The sequence below is a fragment of the Anser brachyrhynchus genome (assembly GCF_964034855.1).
Source record: "Anser brachyrhynchus genome assembly, chromosome: 1".
NCBI lineage: Eukaryota > Metazoa > Chordata > Aves > Anseriformes > Anatidae > Anser > Anser brachyrhynchus.
In genome coordinates, this window is record NC_137694.1 from 166696486 (window position 1) to 166710895 (window position 14410).

The 14410-nt window shown below is 38.3% G+C and overlaps 1 protein-coding gene across 7 annotated transcripts in view; it reads right to left on the reverse strand.

The window, feature by feature from the left end:
• The window catches only part of SCEL (sciellin), a 96804-nt gene that overhangs the window by 67596 nt on the left and 14798 nt on the right, over positions 1–14410 (reverse strand). For 4 of the 7 annotated variants that reach the window (XM_080576174.1, XM_080576173.1, XM_080576172.1 and 1 more), the window contains exon 1: positions 7826–8073. The exons of 2 other annotated variants lie outside the window; for them this stretch is intronic. The gene's annotated coding sequence lies outside the window, so the exon portion shown is untranslated. Of the gene's footprint in view, positions 1–7825; positions 8077–14410 lie in introns of those variants that run through there. One more of the 7 variants, XM_080576176.1, reaches the window with a different exon arrangement.

A 14410-nucleotide genomic window follows, 5' to 3' on the forward strand; every position in this document is an offset into this window, starting at 1 on the left:
TACTTTCCTACATTTTTACACTACTACACTTGCAGGCAGACTTTAATCAAATAATAGGATCAATTCACAGAATCACAGAATTGTTGAGGTTGGAAGGGACCTCTTAATCTCATGTAGTCCAACACCCCTGCTTAAGCACGATCAGCTAGAGCATGTTGCCCAGGATGGTGGTCTGGTCAAGTTTTGAATACCACTGAAGATGGAAACTCCACAGCCTCTCCAGACAAGCTGTTCCTGTGCTTGACTACACCACACAGTAAAAAAAGTATTTTCTTGTGTTCAGATGGAATTTCAAGATTTTCAGTTACTTCCCATTGCCTCTTATCCTGTCAGCGGGTACTAACGAGAAGAGTCTGGCTTCCCTTTCTTGATTCCCTCTCAGTAGGCATTTATTCACATTGATGAGATCCTGCCTTCTCCAGGCAGAACAGTCCCAGCTCTCTCCACTTTTCCTCATATGAGAGATGTTCCCAGCACTTAATCACCTCTGTGGTCCTGTGCTGGACTTGCTCTGGTAAGTGCCTATCATTCTTGTACTGAAGAGCCCAGACCTGGACATGGTACTCCAGATGCAGCCTCACCAGTGCAAAGTAGGGATGCATGATCACTTCCCTCAACCTGCCCAGGATACTGCTGGCCCTGTGCCATGAGGGTGCATTGCTGGCTCACGGTCATCTCGTTTTCCAGCTCCTGGACAATTTCCACTCCAAGGACCTTCTCAGCAAAGCCGCTTTCCCAGCTGGCCCCCAGCATATACTGGTGCCTGGGGTTAATCCTCCCAGGACATAGGATTTTGCCTTTACCCATGTTACCCATGCTTTTACCCCATGAAGCTGAACTTCATGAGATTCCCCTCTGTCTCATCCTCCAGCTTGTCAGGGTCCACAACCAACCGGCACATCAGCCAGCCTACCCAGTTTGCACCATCTGCAAACTTGCTGGGAGAGCACTCTGTTCCTTTGTCCAGATCTTTAACAAAGATGCTAAACAGTATTGGCCCAGTGTTAAGCCCTGGGATACACCACCAGTGACTTGATTAGGTTAGACTCAACCATCTAAAGCATAGGCTTTCCTTCCTCTTATGAGTGTCAATTTCCTAAGCTGTATGTACACTGTATAAATGGCTACTTCCCTAAAGGGAAGATGAAGTTAGAATTAATAACTTTGAAAAGCAGTCTACACTTTGTCTGTAATTATGTGCATCTTTCCATCGGACAGTGCTAACCTGTTTCCTTCCTTTTTTTTCCTCCCATCCTTGCCACATCCTATCTCTGACAACCATGGTTGGTGAAAAAGATTAAGGGCTTCCCCGAGCTCTTCATGTAATAATGAACAAGACGGAAGGAAGTAATCACATGTACATTTGCAACTCTATGATTATAAAGTCAATGAAATGTAAACTATCTCCTCTTTTGCCTTATAATTAATTAATTAATTATGAAAATGTACTGATTTATTTTCATTCTTCTGTTGCAACAGAGGTGACTATTAAGAAGTTTGCAAAAAGAAACTATAGTACAAGCTCAAAAAGTGAAATTCATGTACAAGAGGCTGCTTAAACACAGATATAAATTTCTGTTATGAGAAAAAGAGATGAACATCATAAGAAGGCATATTATATTGTGATGCTCCACTCTGAGCCAAATAGTATTTAGTCACTTGCAGTTTTGTGTAAGTACTAAAGATGTTGATCTGTGATGAACATCCAAGCTAATCTGAATGCACAGGCACAATATCTCATAAGCAGTAGAACTATGAAAGCTAAAATACATAACAACTTTGATTTATTCAACAAGGTACAGAATATGCATTCAGGCAAATAGACAAGTATATATTAGAAGCAGACATCATAGATAGTGCACAGATGAGGGAAACTTTAACAATAAATTTATATATTTTAATTCCACACTATATTTCACAGTTGTAAAATATATATATATTAGTTTACTGAACTTAAACATAATCCTGTACAAAATTAATGTTCCAGATGACAAGCTTTCTCTATAGTTGTCATGAGCATCATGCCATAATAACAGGAGTTCTGCTCATACAGAGAAAACAAGGTGGCTGTGTGTCCCTTGTATTACTTTCTCCTCAGTTTGTTTTTAGTAGAGTAGTCCTTAGTCAGCACTTTGAAGAAACAATGGTGGACACTAATCTGTGTCTGGTCCCAGATGGATAGACCTCAGGAAAAGGTACCTGTGAGATGTAAGAAATCCCCCACCCTCAGTGTTTTTGTATTGACTACTCCTAAGTGTCTACACAAAGAAAAAGTGAATTTCAAGTAGCTCCATGTTTGGGTGTCTCTGTTTCCATGCCTCATTTAAGGTCTCTGACTCCATACAAAGCTGACTCAGAGCTTTGCATGCCAGTGTAAGTGGCAGACGCCTCCCTGAATGCTGTGGCTATGTCTGACTTTCCCCAAACTGCTCTGATGTTCCTGCTGAGCCCTCCAGAAGTTCTCCCCATAAAACTTGGGACACATGGAAGTTCTGAAATCCTCACAAAACAGCACCAAACACAAGGGGTTAGATTACTCCCTTTTAAAACGTTTATCTCTATCAGCAGATAGGATTTTTCAGTCCACTTGCTTAGGCATGTGCAGGTGTGAATTCTTACGGGTCTTGGGCTGCTCTGCCCACAGCTATTGCTGCCCCTGCCTCCCAGCCCTCCGTGGTGCCTCCAGGTTATGGCAACTCTTATATTTGCTACATCCAGGCTTCAAGCAAGAATAAGGCTTGGGAGCTTCTGCTGTATTTCACACTCAGTACAATAGATAGAAAATTTGTGAACTGTTAATTCATTATTTCTGGTATCACAAGACTGTTCAAGGTAGATGAACAGCTTTATTATCTTCATGCTAGAGGGTGAGCTGTCTGCCCTTAAGTCTGACTGCAGATCCTTGCACTGCAGATCATTCCTCTGAGGCATCTGACTGAGCTGTCAGAAACAAGTTCCTTGCCTGAATGGTTCTTTACGTCTAACCTAGTGTGGCCATTCCTCTGTAAAGGAAAGCATCAAAAAAGAACATTAGTCAAAGGTGTCCTTCTTTCTACTAGCCTTCTTAATAGAAAAGAGTGATTCAAAATATAGTACCAGCATAAAAATGTTGCAAAAATCAAACTCACCTTCCTCCTCACTTTAAGCTCTAATAATTTATTTAGTTTTCCACAGTATCTCTCATAAAACATTTTCATCCACATACTCATTAGCCCAAAGATCCCAGGACAGGATTGTATATACAAGGCTGAAGAGAATACATAATGCTAATTTAGTTTAATCATAATCTATTTGCATAAATGCAGTCCTCCAAGGAAATCTATTTATTTTGCCAAGAGCAGTTCCTTAAAGGATGACAGGGTAAGAAATATGACACCTATTATTACAAATGATTACTTAGAGGTGAATGTACTGATTTTAATTATATCAGGTAATCTTGAGGTTTCTCATACTGTCAAAAATAATTTACTCTGCTTGCACTAGTTTATTGTTGGCTTTAGATACTGTCAGTATGTTTTTTCTCTTGTAGCAAAGTCCTGCCTTCCATCCCCTTGGAAGGACACCGTCCCAGTCCCACTCTGCTTAAAGTACCATAAAAGCTGAGATTGTCTTCATATGATCAGGTAACTATGCAGAATAAAATAGCCCCTCAGCTTACCATGATCCAAAACAAGAGCAGCTGTTCCAAGATGGGTGCATCTTCCCCATAGACCCCACGTATAGACCCTACCCCTTCGGAGGCTGCTTTCTGTAGTGTAGAGCTACACCTACAGTGATGCCTTCCCTAGTTTACAGGTCCTGCCAGATGATTTTGGGACTCAGACCAAGCAAATCTACACTTCAATGCAGGAATCTCTCTGTCAGGGATAGGGCTTTCAGGTAGCAACAGAGAATATCATAAAATAGTGCTCTTTCTTTCCTAACCCTCCCCATAGAGTCTCCATTAAAAGCTCAATTCAGTTAAGATTATTTCACAAATAAGAAAAAACAAAAACAACAACAACAACAAAAATATAAATAAAATTTGGGTTTACTACTCAAGCAGGAAGGTTGGGTAATAGCAACTGATCTAGGCTTGAACCATTCTGTAGCTCCAAGTTCAGACAGTAATGCTCACAGTTGTAGAAATAATCCAATATTTTAACAAGCGGGTTCTGATAGACAGCTGCTGACCTGTAGACCCATATGCACTTAGTCTTTAGAAATGTTAAAATAATTGGTCTTTTACTGTCACTATAAACAGTCTGTAAATCAAAACAAAAACACATTTCAACAGAAAGGACTGTTTGTCTTACACATCTATGATATTAATACACCACTTTACAAATCAAGGAAAAAGATTGGTTAGGAAAATGAAATTTAAATACAAAGTTGTAACTCTGGAAACATTAGCCAGCCACTTGCTTATCTCTTGCAAAATGTAAATTTCCTTTTATTCAGACTTCTCCAGCCACATACACATATACCTATGCGTAGCTATCTGCCTGGTTTGGAGCAAGCACCTTGGTGTCCAAGCCACACCTCAAATGGGTGACAAGCCACCTCAAATGGTATCTCCTCTAAATGAGGAGATACTTCCTCAGATGAAGGCCTGAAAGGAGTTGAATGCAGTACATGTTGTTAGAGGTTGCCTAATGCAGTAACCAGTGCTGGACACTTAATAAATAAATAAATAAATAAATAAAAAAGGTGAAGGTGACCACAACAGCTAGTACACTGTCCTGAATGAAGGACCAAGAAACTATGAGTTAGTTCCTTAATCTGGACATTAACTTTTGCATGTGCTCAAAGAGAAAATGTAAGGGGAAAAAAAAAAAAAAGAAAAAAGACGAAGAAGAAGAACTGAAGCATTTTTCCTAAAGAAAATGTCCAAATTACAAATCCTCAAGACAACAAGACAAGACATTCTGTCCCCCTACACATCAGACGTCAGAAGCTTGGATAAATAATAATCCTGTATTTTTTCAGATGGTGTATATGGTGCAGTTAGGTCATTTAGCTATTTTGCTCTAGTTACAAGAGTAGGCAAATAAACAGAATTGTTGTATCTAGTTTTTCATAAGAAAAGCATAAATACAAAACATCATATAGTTATCAAAGCTGTTGCCATACTTGTGTTGTATGAAGTGCTGTTCGACATTAGCAATACCATTACTCTTACTTTTTGTAAGCATATATAACATATTAAAATGTATAAGACCAAGGCCAAATTTATTTTGTCTTAGAACATAACAGAATTTAAAACATCACTGTCTATACATGCTTTTTATCTGTCCTTAAGCCTCCTGCTACATTTCACATGCAAATCCTTCCTAGCAGAGCCCAATGCTGATCTACAGGTACCGATTCTAGAACATACTTACAATTTAGTGTAATTTGCAGTTTGAACACTAGGTGGAAACAAAGTAATACAAATAAGATCTGTTATCAAATAATCTTCAGCACAGCAAATGGAAGAGCTTTCTCCAACACACATGACTGAAATCCCAGAAGCCAGAAATGGCAGCTTAAACCTGCTTAATTGCACCGGAGGCCTCTGTGATTCTCACTACTTGGACACAAGAAGAAGAGGAAATAATCTCCCTAGACTTCTTAAACTTGAATATTTGATTTTCTTTCCTTGATGGCTTACTTTAAATTTTGGGATATGTGTACCCAAAATGCTCAGATGTATTCGTATTGATCGTTTTTCAAGTATTTCTGTAAAAACTGGTACCCGAATTCAACATGTAAAATTTTTCCTCTATTGTTTTTCAGTTTTGCAAAACTTTAGATTGAATGTATACTTAGAATGAGCAGCTTTTGTCTGCTGCCCTTTGCTTGTCATAGATTATGAACAGATAAATAGTGAAAATAGAAATGTATATATATATATATTCCATCTCATGGTTATGCAACAAGAAAAGCAAAGCAAGAAAAGAGTCACCCTCATTTCACTCTTTTGTGTAACACAGTTCTAGGAGCCTCTTTATTATAATTCCAAATTTCCTCAGATCAAGAAAGGGAACTGAAATGATATTTAGTTTTGGATGATAGCCATCTTTTGATGGCTTTAGATATTCTGTTGCTTGTGGAAAACTTGGCTCCGGAAAAATCCATATGCAGAATGCAACTGCAGCAAAAGCCCATAAATAAGGAGGAATGATGTAGCATTTCACTGCAAACCACAATGCAGAACTGAGCTGCACAACAGCAGTGCTGGTCAGGATTTGACATTCAGGCATTTTCATCTTCTTTCCAGGAAAAAAACAATCTTAGCATAAGACCATCCTGTTGAAAAGATGCAGCCATGTTTTACACAAATTCAGAAGAGACTGGCCTAGTGATCCCTCGTCCCTTTCAGTACTGTTTGCAGAATTTGAAATGGTTAAGAAGGTGGTATAACAGCAAGGGACAACCCTAGTTTTATTTATAGTTCATAACATACTCTTTAAAATGTGAATGGTACCCTGCCTGCATCCAGTATGAATACATAACAAACCATGAGGTTTCCAGCAATATTTTCACCTCTTCCAAATTTTTCTAATTTTTTAATTAATACATTGGTTATCCCAAGTACCTTGCTCTATTTCATTCTACATGTTAGTCCGAGTTCTGCCTCTTTGTCCATCTTTTCACACAATAAGAGGGCAGATGCTAGCCTCACAGGCTGGTTTTACAGACTGTTTAAAGTAGATTTCAACTGCCTGAGGTGATTTAGTCAATTGGCTCACATACCAGAGCAAGTATTCATACTGGTGGAATGCAAGTCAAAATCTTAACTGAATTTGAAACCTGTTGAAGCTTGGTGAATAACTAAGCCTATTGTTCCTGATCCAAGTAAATATAACCCTCTGTCTACTGAGTACTTCTATTCAAAGTCTTAGATTAAATGGTTTTGTATATATTTTCTAAACTCTGTAGGAACAAATGCTACGCTAAACTCAACGAGCATATATCAAGTAGCTGCATAAGGCCTACTGTCATCATTCCTGAAGAAAGTTTGTATGTGATGGGTGCAAGGACACAGATAGGGCAAGATATAAATATAACAATGAAGTAAAAGCTTTGGGTTTGGAAGAGTTTTGAGGAAGTCAGTATAGTTGCCATTGAATTCAACCTGCCATTGAATTCAACCTACCATTGAAAGACTATATTTCCTCAAAGCTTTTATAAAGAAAAAGATTCTGCAGAACAAACAGTGTCTAAGTTAGTTCTTTGTCCCTCAGTGGATGATTATCCCAGTCTTTATCCTTAAGGTCATCTTTTAGAGGAGACACTTGTTAAATATCATGGAAATCTCCTTGCAGTACAATAAAACAGTGTCAATCATCCTTCAGTTATGACTGAAAGGTAATGAACTCCTAAATAAAATATAGCAATTGTTAAATGTAGAATGGCAACACATCCTTAAGAAACAACGTTCTGTGTACATTCCGTATCATCTCCACTTGAAACAATACCAGAAAACTTTGGTATCTTTTCTATTTGTCTTACTATTCCCACCCTGCTAAGTATGTGTGAACTGGATTTTATATCAATGGGTTATTTTAATACAGTCTATCTAAATAACTGATCAATTTCCTGATATCAACTTAAAGAAGTTAAGTATTAGGGCAGAGAATTTTAAAAAAAAAAAAAAAAAAGAATTTGACATGACAATCAGAGCCCAGATTACACACGGCAGGAGTGGAAGGGGAAATGCTGCTTGTAAATTTAGAAGAATCTATATGGAAAACACTGAGTGTCAAACACAAATGCATTTGCTTGTTTGTTTGTTTGTTTTTTAAATTAATCCCCATTTCAAAGTTCCCCAGGCAAGCTTAACGCTATAACATTGACTTACCAATTTTGGCACTGAAGAGAGTAGCTAGAAAGACTTTTCCAGATGCAAGAATTTCCACTGTTTATAAAGCCGTGGGTCTATTGATCACTGATGAGATGTCCCTTAATATGCCTCCAGTTACTACTTCCTATAGCTCAAATCCCTCTTCCACCAAGATTCAAGTTTCAGGTTAAAGCATATTGAAAGTTTGTCCCTGCTGTTAACTGCTCTGGCTGGTTGGCAGTTGCTGCTGGTGACTGTGTTACTAGGAGTGGTTTTGGCTTTGAGTAGGATAGTTGTGAGTCAACATGTGGGAATAAATCCAGACATGCCCAGCTTTCCTCCTGCTCTGTAAACAAAGTGATCTGATACAGAAATCTGACTGGGATGATCTTTAGATGCAATAAATATATCTGCCCTTCTGACACATGAAGGCTATCTTCCTACTGAACCCAGTAGGCATGTGACACAAGTTATTTTTTGAGGCACTCTAAATTGCAATAACTTCCTTGCCTGCAAGGTCACGTATTAGTGATAAGCATCAAGAGTGGGATCCTTGCTGCACAAAAGCCAGGAGCAAAAATCCCATTGATCTCAACAGAATAATGGCATTGCCACAAAGCACTGCAGAGCACTGCAGTGAGGGGAGGCTTCCCACAGAGCCTACTTTCTTGCTCTCCGTCTTAATCTTCTAGCACCTTCTTTGCATTCTTCTTCCATCTTTGCTTCCAGCCAGCTTCTTCTACCAGAAAACCGCTCATGACAAATTTCCCTGGCCTGTTTCCACTCTTTCCTCAAGCAGTCTGCCTTTAAATTCAAGTTTGTTTTGGTCAAAATAAATTCCAGCTAATAGTGTAATCTAAAATCTTTCCATAATTTTTTTTTTTTCCAGGAGAAAAGTTGCAGTGAAGCAACAGCCATTCAGCTGAGCTCTTTAGAGCATGTCTCTGTGTTACATACTGTGGGAATAACAATTTACTTTCCCAGGTTAATATCTCATGTTACACAAGTCTTGGCACTGTAAAGTATCTTTGCAGACAGACATTGTTTTAAGCAGGTGACCAGCAGGAATCTGTGTTCATTCAAAAAAGCTACTAAATGCCACTCTAAAACAAGAACTGTGTATAAAAACTGTTGAAGGAATATATCAAACAGGCAAGGTAGAGCTGTGCTTTTGCAACAGAGGACTTCAGAAATCTGTGTTTCAAAGGCATAGAAATAAACTGTACATAGAAAGAGAAAGACATAACCATGTTCTTTGCAGACTCCTGCTATCTTCAATAAAGTAAACTAAACAAATAAATAAACAAATAAAATACAGTCTGCAAAATGTTTGTTAAGAAAATTCAAGGATAAATGAAGATATGAAATTAGACAAATAAGAATTACTTCATTGAAGTCAGGATTTGTTCTGGAGTGTTTACTTATATCACCTACTCTACTCATCCACTAATGAATCTGCTTTTTTGTCCCTATGATACTGCACAATCATAAATTATTATCATGAAAGAGAACACTTTGATCTTTATCATGACATCCTGTAGAGTCAAGGCCATTGAACTGCCTTGAATTTTGTTTATAGATAATGTTTTTTCACATGATGTGGGTAATATTTTACTTTATCACACTGCAGTAGAGATTCTGCTTTATCAAAGGTAATAGAAAACTGGATCTTTGCAGCAATGCTACATCTGTAACACAGTTATTTGTGGAATTTGTATGCAGGGCATAGTAAAATTTGCTCATTACTCAAATTAGGCCATCAAAGTGGCAGGCCATGGAGGAATTCTCACATGGTCCTCAGATCATCTTCCATCATCCTTTAAAACTGTAAAATTTATTTGCCATCTGATCCTTGAGTAAACAGCAATAAAGTAATCTCTCCCTTGGTTATCACAAAGTTTGACAGTCCTTGATTAAAACATAAACGTCTTAGATGCAGAACTGCTGCCTGTAGAATACTTTTAGAAGTAAAAGCCTTATCTAAAGCCAAAAATAGTTTATCTGTGTTGTTTGCTGAGCTTCTGGATGCTGGTCTTCATCTTTGTAACTGAAAGGTACTGAAAGTAATTTATTATGAGCTCTGTATATATAGATGCACTCATGCCTGAACATACTAACCAGTTGTGTTTAATTCAGTCTGTACATCAAATCTCTTTTAAGCTATTTATTCAGACTGATGGACTGAGTGGTATTTTTATAAGTGTATCATGGATAGCATAAATTATAATGGTAGTACACAAACAAATAACCCAGTATCTGCCAGTACTCAGTGGAGAATACTGGCACTTAGACATTGATATATTAGGTTGACACAGGAATTTTCTATCAAAATAATTCATAACTAACAATATGTTACAATTTTAACATAGCTGAATAAAATCATGATCGTTGATTAAGTAGAAGTTTTAACAGCATTTTAATAAGACAACAGTGTAATTTAATATCAGTTAACCATGAATGCAATTCCACAAAATGTACACTGCCTGCAAGACTGATTCTTGAGTAGTAATTCAGGATATGCTAATTTTATAATGTCAGTGCCCCCCAACCCATCAAAACCTTCGATTCAGTGCCCCTTGCAAAATGGCAGAAGTTCAAGAACATATCAAGGAGTGGAGAGCTTAAAGCAGGTGCAGTCACTAACAAGTATTATCATGCACTCAGAATAATTGCTACTAAAAAAAGCCAGCAGCTATCAAGCAGCATTTTAATCTTAATTCAGAATAACTACAGTGTATTAAGCCCCTCCTCTCATTCATCCCTGTCTGCTGCAGTTTCTAACTGGACATGCTGAAAAATACTTCCCTTTCCAGCAGGAATGAAGGGAACTGTTGAACCCTTGCCCGCTTGTTTTTCCTCAATATACTGAAAAATCACAACAGTTACAAGGAGGCACAACTTCTCCTTCATTTTATGAAACAACAGCGAAAAAACAAGTTGGATTTTGACAGATAACATCCTCTTATACCTGAGTTTTAAATATAAGTCTATTTGGCACGTGAAAAACAGTCGTCTTCCTACATGCAATATACAGAAGCACATGAGCTATATCTTAAGAATGAGTTCAGTTCACAGTTTTGTGTTAACCTACAGTACAAAATCTCCTACAAATCTCCAGAAGACTGAACACAAATCATAGGCATGCTATGTATATGTACTATATATGTACTGTATATATGTATATGTACTATATATAAATTGAAATAGACTGCTTTTGTTCTCAAATAGAGAACTCACAAATGAAAGCAGCCCATTACCACGCAGGAAGGTCATGTGGTCCTTTAATACATTAAGCAGAAGGAAAATTTGACTTCAACAGCAGAGACTATTTCTTCCATACAAGGTAGCTCAGCCCCTAACTGCCTGCATCCATTCTTCAGAATTGAGACAACACATCATACACCATTCCAAGCCAAAACGGTCAAGTGACAGTCTTAAAGATGGTGAGAAATTCTCATATCTGCTATGAACAAAGCCAGTCCCAGGAGCTAAAACAGAAGGTAAGACAGAGGAATTACTTTGTGTTCTCAGGTGCCTTGCTCTTATTCACAACCATGAGAATTAAAGCTATGCATCACTCATAAACTAAGGTGTCTCTTTTCACAGGTGTGATGTAAGAAGGAACACAATTTGTGGAGGCATACACTGTCTTCAGGACGACTCTCGCCATATCACATAGGCTCATAGTGCAGATGGGGCTATATGTGAAAGCTGCTTATTCACAAAGTACCGGGGAGAAATGTTTCCTAGCTTGCTTTGCTAGTGGAGAGCATGCAGGCTGGCAGACAAAGAAGTCAGCTGGTCACTTAAGCTTTGCACAATTGGTGATCTCACCCTCTCCTCCCACTATTACAGAGGAAAGGAGTGCTAGGTTTGACTGATTGGTTTTATTTTATTACCTACTCTTCTGACATATGAGAGAAGTTAACGCCGAGTTCTTGGATGTTTAACTTAATTTTAAATAGTGCTGCTTGGAATTATTGGACACAAGCCAGCTGATGATGACCGTGCTTGGGATTTTTTTTCTCCCTATAGGAAAAATAAAACAGCGCTGGACAGTTACATCAGAGCTTTTTAGCAAGGCATTAATAAATCATGCAAAGATTACTGATACTGACGATTACTCACAAGCAATACTTTAGACCTCATGTTCCTGAAAAGAACCAGGTGCCTAAAACTATGTATTGCAAAGATTTGTTCTGAATGGAGAATATTTGCCTTCTCTGTACTGTTTGATGGTATGGAATGAAGCTATCATTCATAGAAATACTATGAAAAAGTTATTATTCATTTCAATATTATTTTTGTATAAACAAAGGAATGTTGCAAATAGAATCTGTTGTATTTTGAGAAATAGTTCCTAATGAACAGATTGCATAGGATTGATCACTATTCATTTAATAATGCAGTTTAAATTTGCTCAGCAAGCAAAGAAAAATGTTGGGGAAAAGTGTGTTTCTCAATGTCGTGGAAGACAACATTATGTTGACGGTTATCTATGGAATTGAGAAGTGGATACTGAAAAAAAATCTACATGTACAAAATCTATATAAGTAATTTCTGGGAGAATGAAAATGGGGAGAATATCTGTTGAATAAATTATTTCAGAACTAGTCACCTGATCTACCTGACAATGTTATTCTGTGCATTGGTGAACTGCTGAAAAAGCACTTTATAAAGTTTGAATCCTCTGTTTCATCATTATTTTGTGGTGCTGTATTCAACCCTGGATGTTCTGCCACCCTTTATTTTTTATACTGTTTTAAGCTAACAAATGCTGCTGCTTTGATCATCTGCAGCATGTGCCAAGGCACAAGACATGCTCCAATGCTGCAGTTGTGCAACATCAGAAGATATCTTAATATTGGAGAAAAAAAATATCTCTGCACTTGAGATTTACGCAGGGATTTTCTTTTCCTTTGTTTACTCTCCTGCTGATGGCACAGCGCAGCTGCCTCTGAGAACGGCAATGTACACACAAAGAGGAGTGGAGATGTGTGATTAATGCAAAGGATTAAGCAGGGGAAGTTAGAGATTTTTATCCTGATTTTCCATTGTCACCTAGGCAAGTCCCCTAACTATGAAGTGCAACACAAAAGGCAACTTAATGTTTGATTATTTACTGAATTTTTGAGCAACAGCCTCAGGTAACTTGCAGTCTCTTTAGAAGCAAAAGGATTTCACTGCTTTTCAAAGAAGAAAAAGCTGTGAGAATGGACAGGAGGAAACACCATGGCATACCTAAGATACTTCTCGGGAGGCAGAGCCCATAGAGGGCAGGAAATGACTTGCTAATGACAGGGGATGCGGAAAAGAGTGAAGAGTCCTCTCTGCTAGCAGAACTGGGGAAATACGGGCAACATCACCCTTTCCCTAGCCTTCAGGAAGAAATTCCCATTAAAGCTTCTAGCACAATGCAAAATCTCCTTTGTTGCCAAAGGACAGCTTTAGAGTAATATACTGACCAGGACATTCTGTCGTCATTTTGGGAGGGTTTTTCATCAATGTGGATTTGGGTTTCATTTATTCATTGTTGATTTTCTTACCAGCTCAAGACCAGTCACTGATTTAGTCCCAAAGGGTCTGTAACACACTGCTAAATAAATAAGGGTAGTCTGTGAGCTCCTGCTCAGGATCCTCCACCACTCATATTACCCAACTTTTCTTCTCTCTGTGGCTCCGCTGTGGACCACAACAACTGTCTCCAAGACAGGTCTGTTAGAGAAGGGATGAGCCACAGGGAGTGCAGGCATAAGCCAGCCTGTGGGCTCAAACATTCACCCCTTTCTCTCTCCTTTCAGCTGTGTTGATGTATCCAAGGGTCACGTGCCAAACTATGGCCAAAGGTATTGTAGTCAGCACAGGCTGGCAAGCATACTGACACTGGTTCATATCAGGACTGGATTATTTCAGCACAAGCTAAAACCTGAAGACACTTGAGCTTTTGGGTTGCTTTTGGACTGGCAGGCAATACTGTCCAAATGAAGTGCTTTTCTATGGGATGGGTCAGTTGCTGGAAGCACAGTCTTTATTGGCAGTGGGAAGAGCATTCTGGGTTATCCAGGTTTTAATCTAAGCCTTGCTCTTCTCTGGACACTTAATTTATCTTCCAGTTATACTTCTGGGAAACAGTGTTTGAGGGGCAAGAGGAAATTTTCATCCGGAATACCGGCTGTGGGAATTGTGAATGTTAAATGTCACAACTGACAGAGGGCATTAAAACAAAGAGCAGTTCAGACCTGTCATGAAGCTGCGTGTATTGTTCAAACAGAGATGGAGATACCACTATTTCACAGTTGCAGTGAGTAGTAGCTTGGTCTAGATGTCTATTTGCAAACAAAGGAAACCTTCTACAAACAGTTCTCAAGAATGCAAAATGTGAAATGAACTCCTCTAAATGACAAAGTGAAATATAAAACAACACATATGTGGTAATACTGATCAATTAATAAACATTTCACAACTAGAAAATGGGTACAGCTAAAAAATTACAGTTAAAATAGTCCATTTAATAAAAAGACAGACTATAGAATGGATTCACTTTTAAAATTTGAGAAGGGATGGAGGGAAGGAAGGGAGGAAAAGAGAGAGAAAAAGAGATGG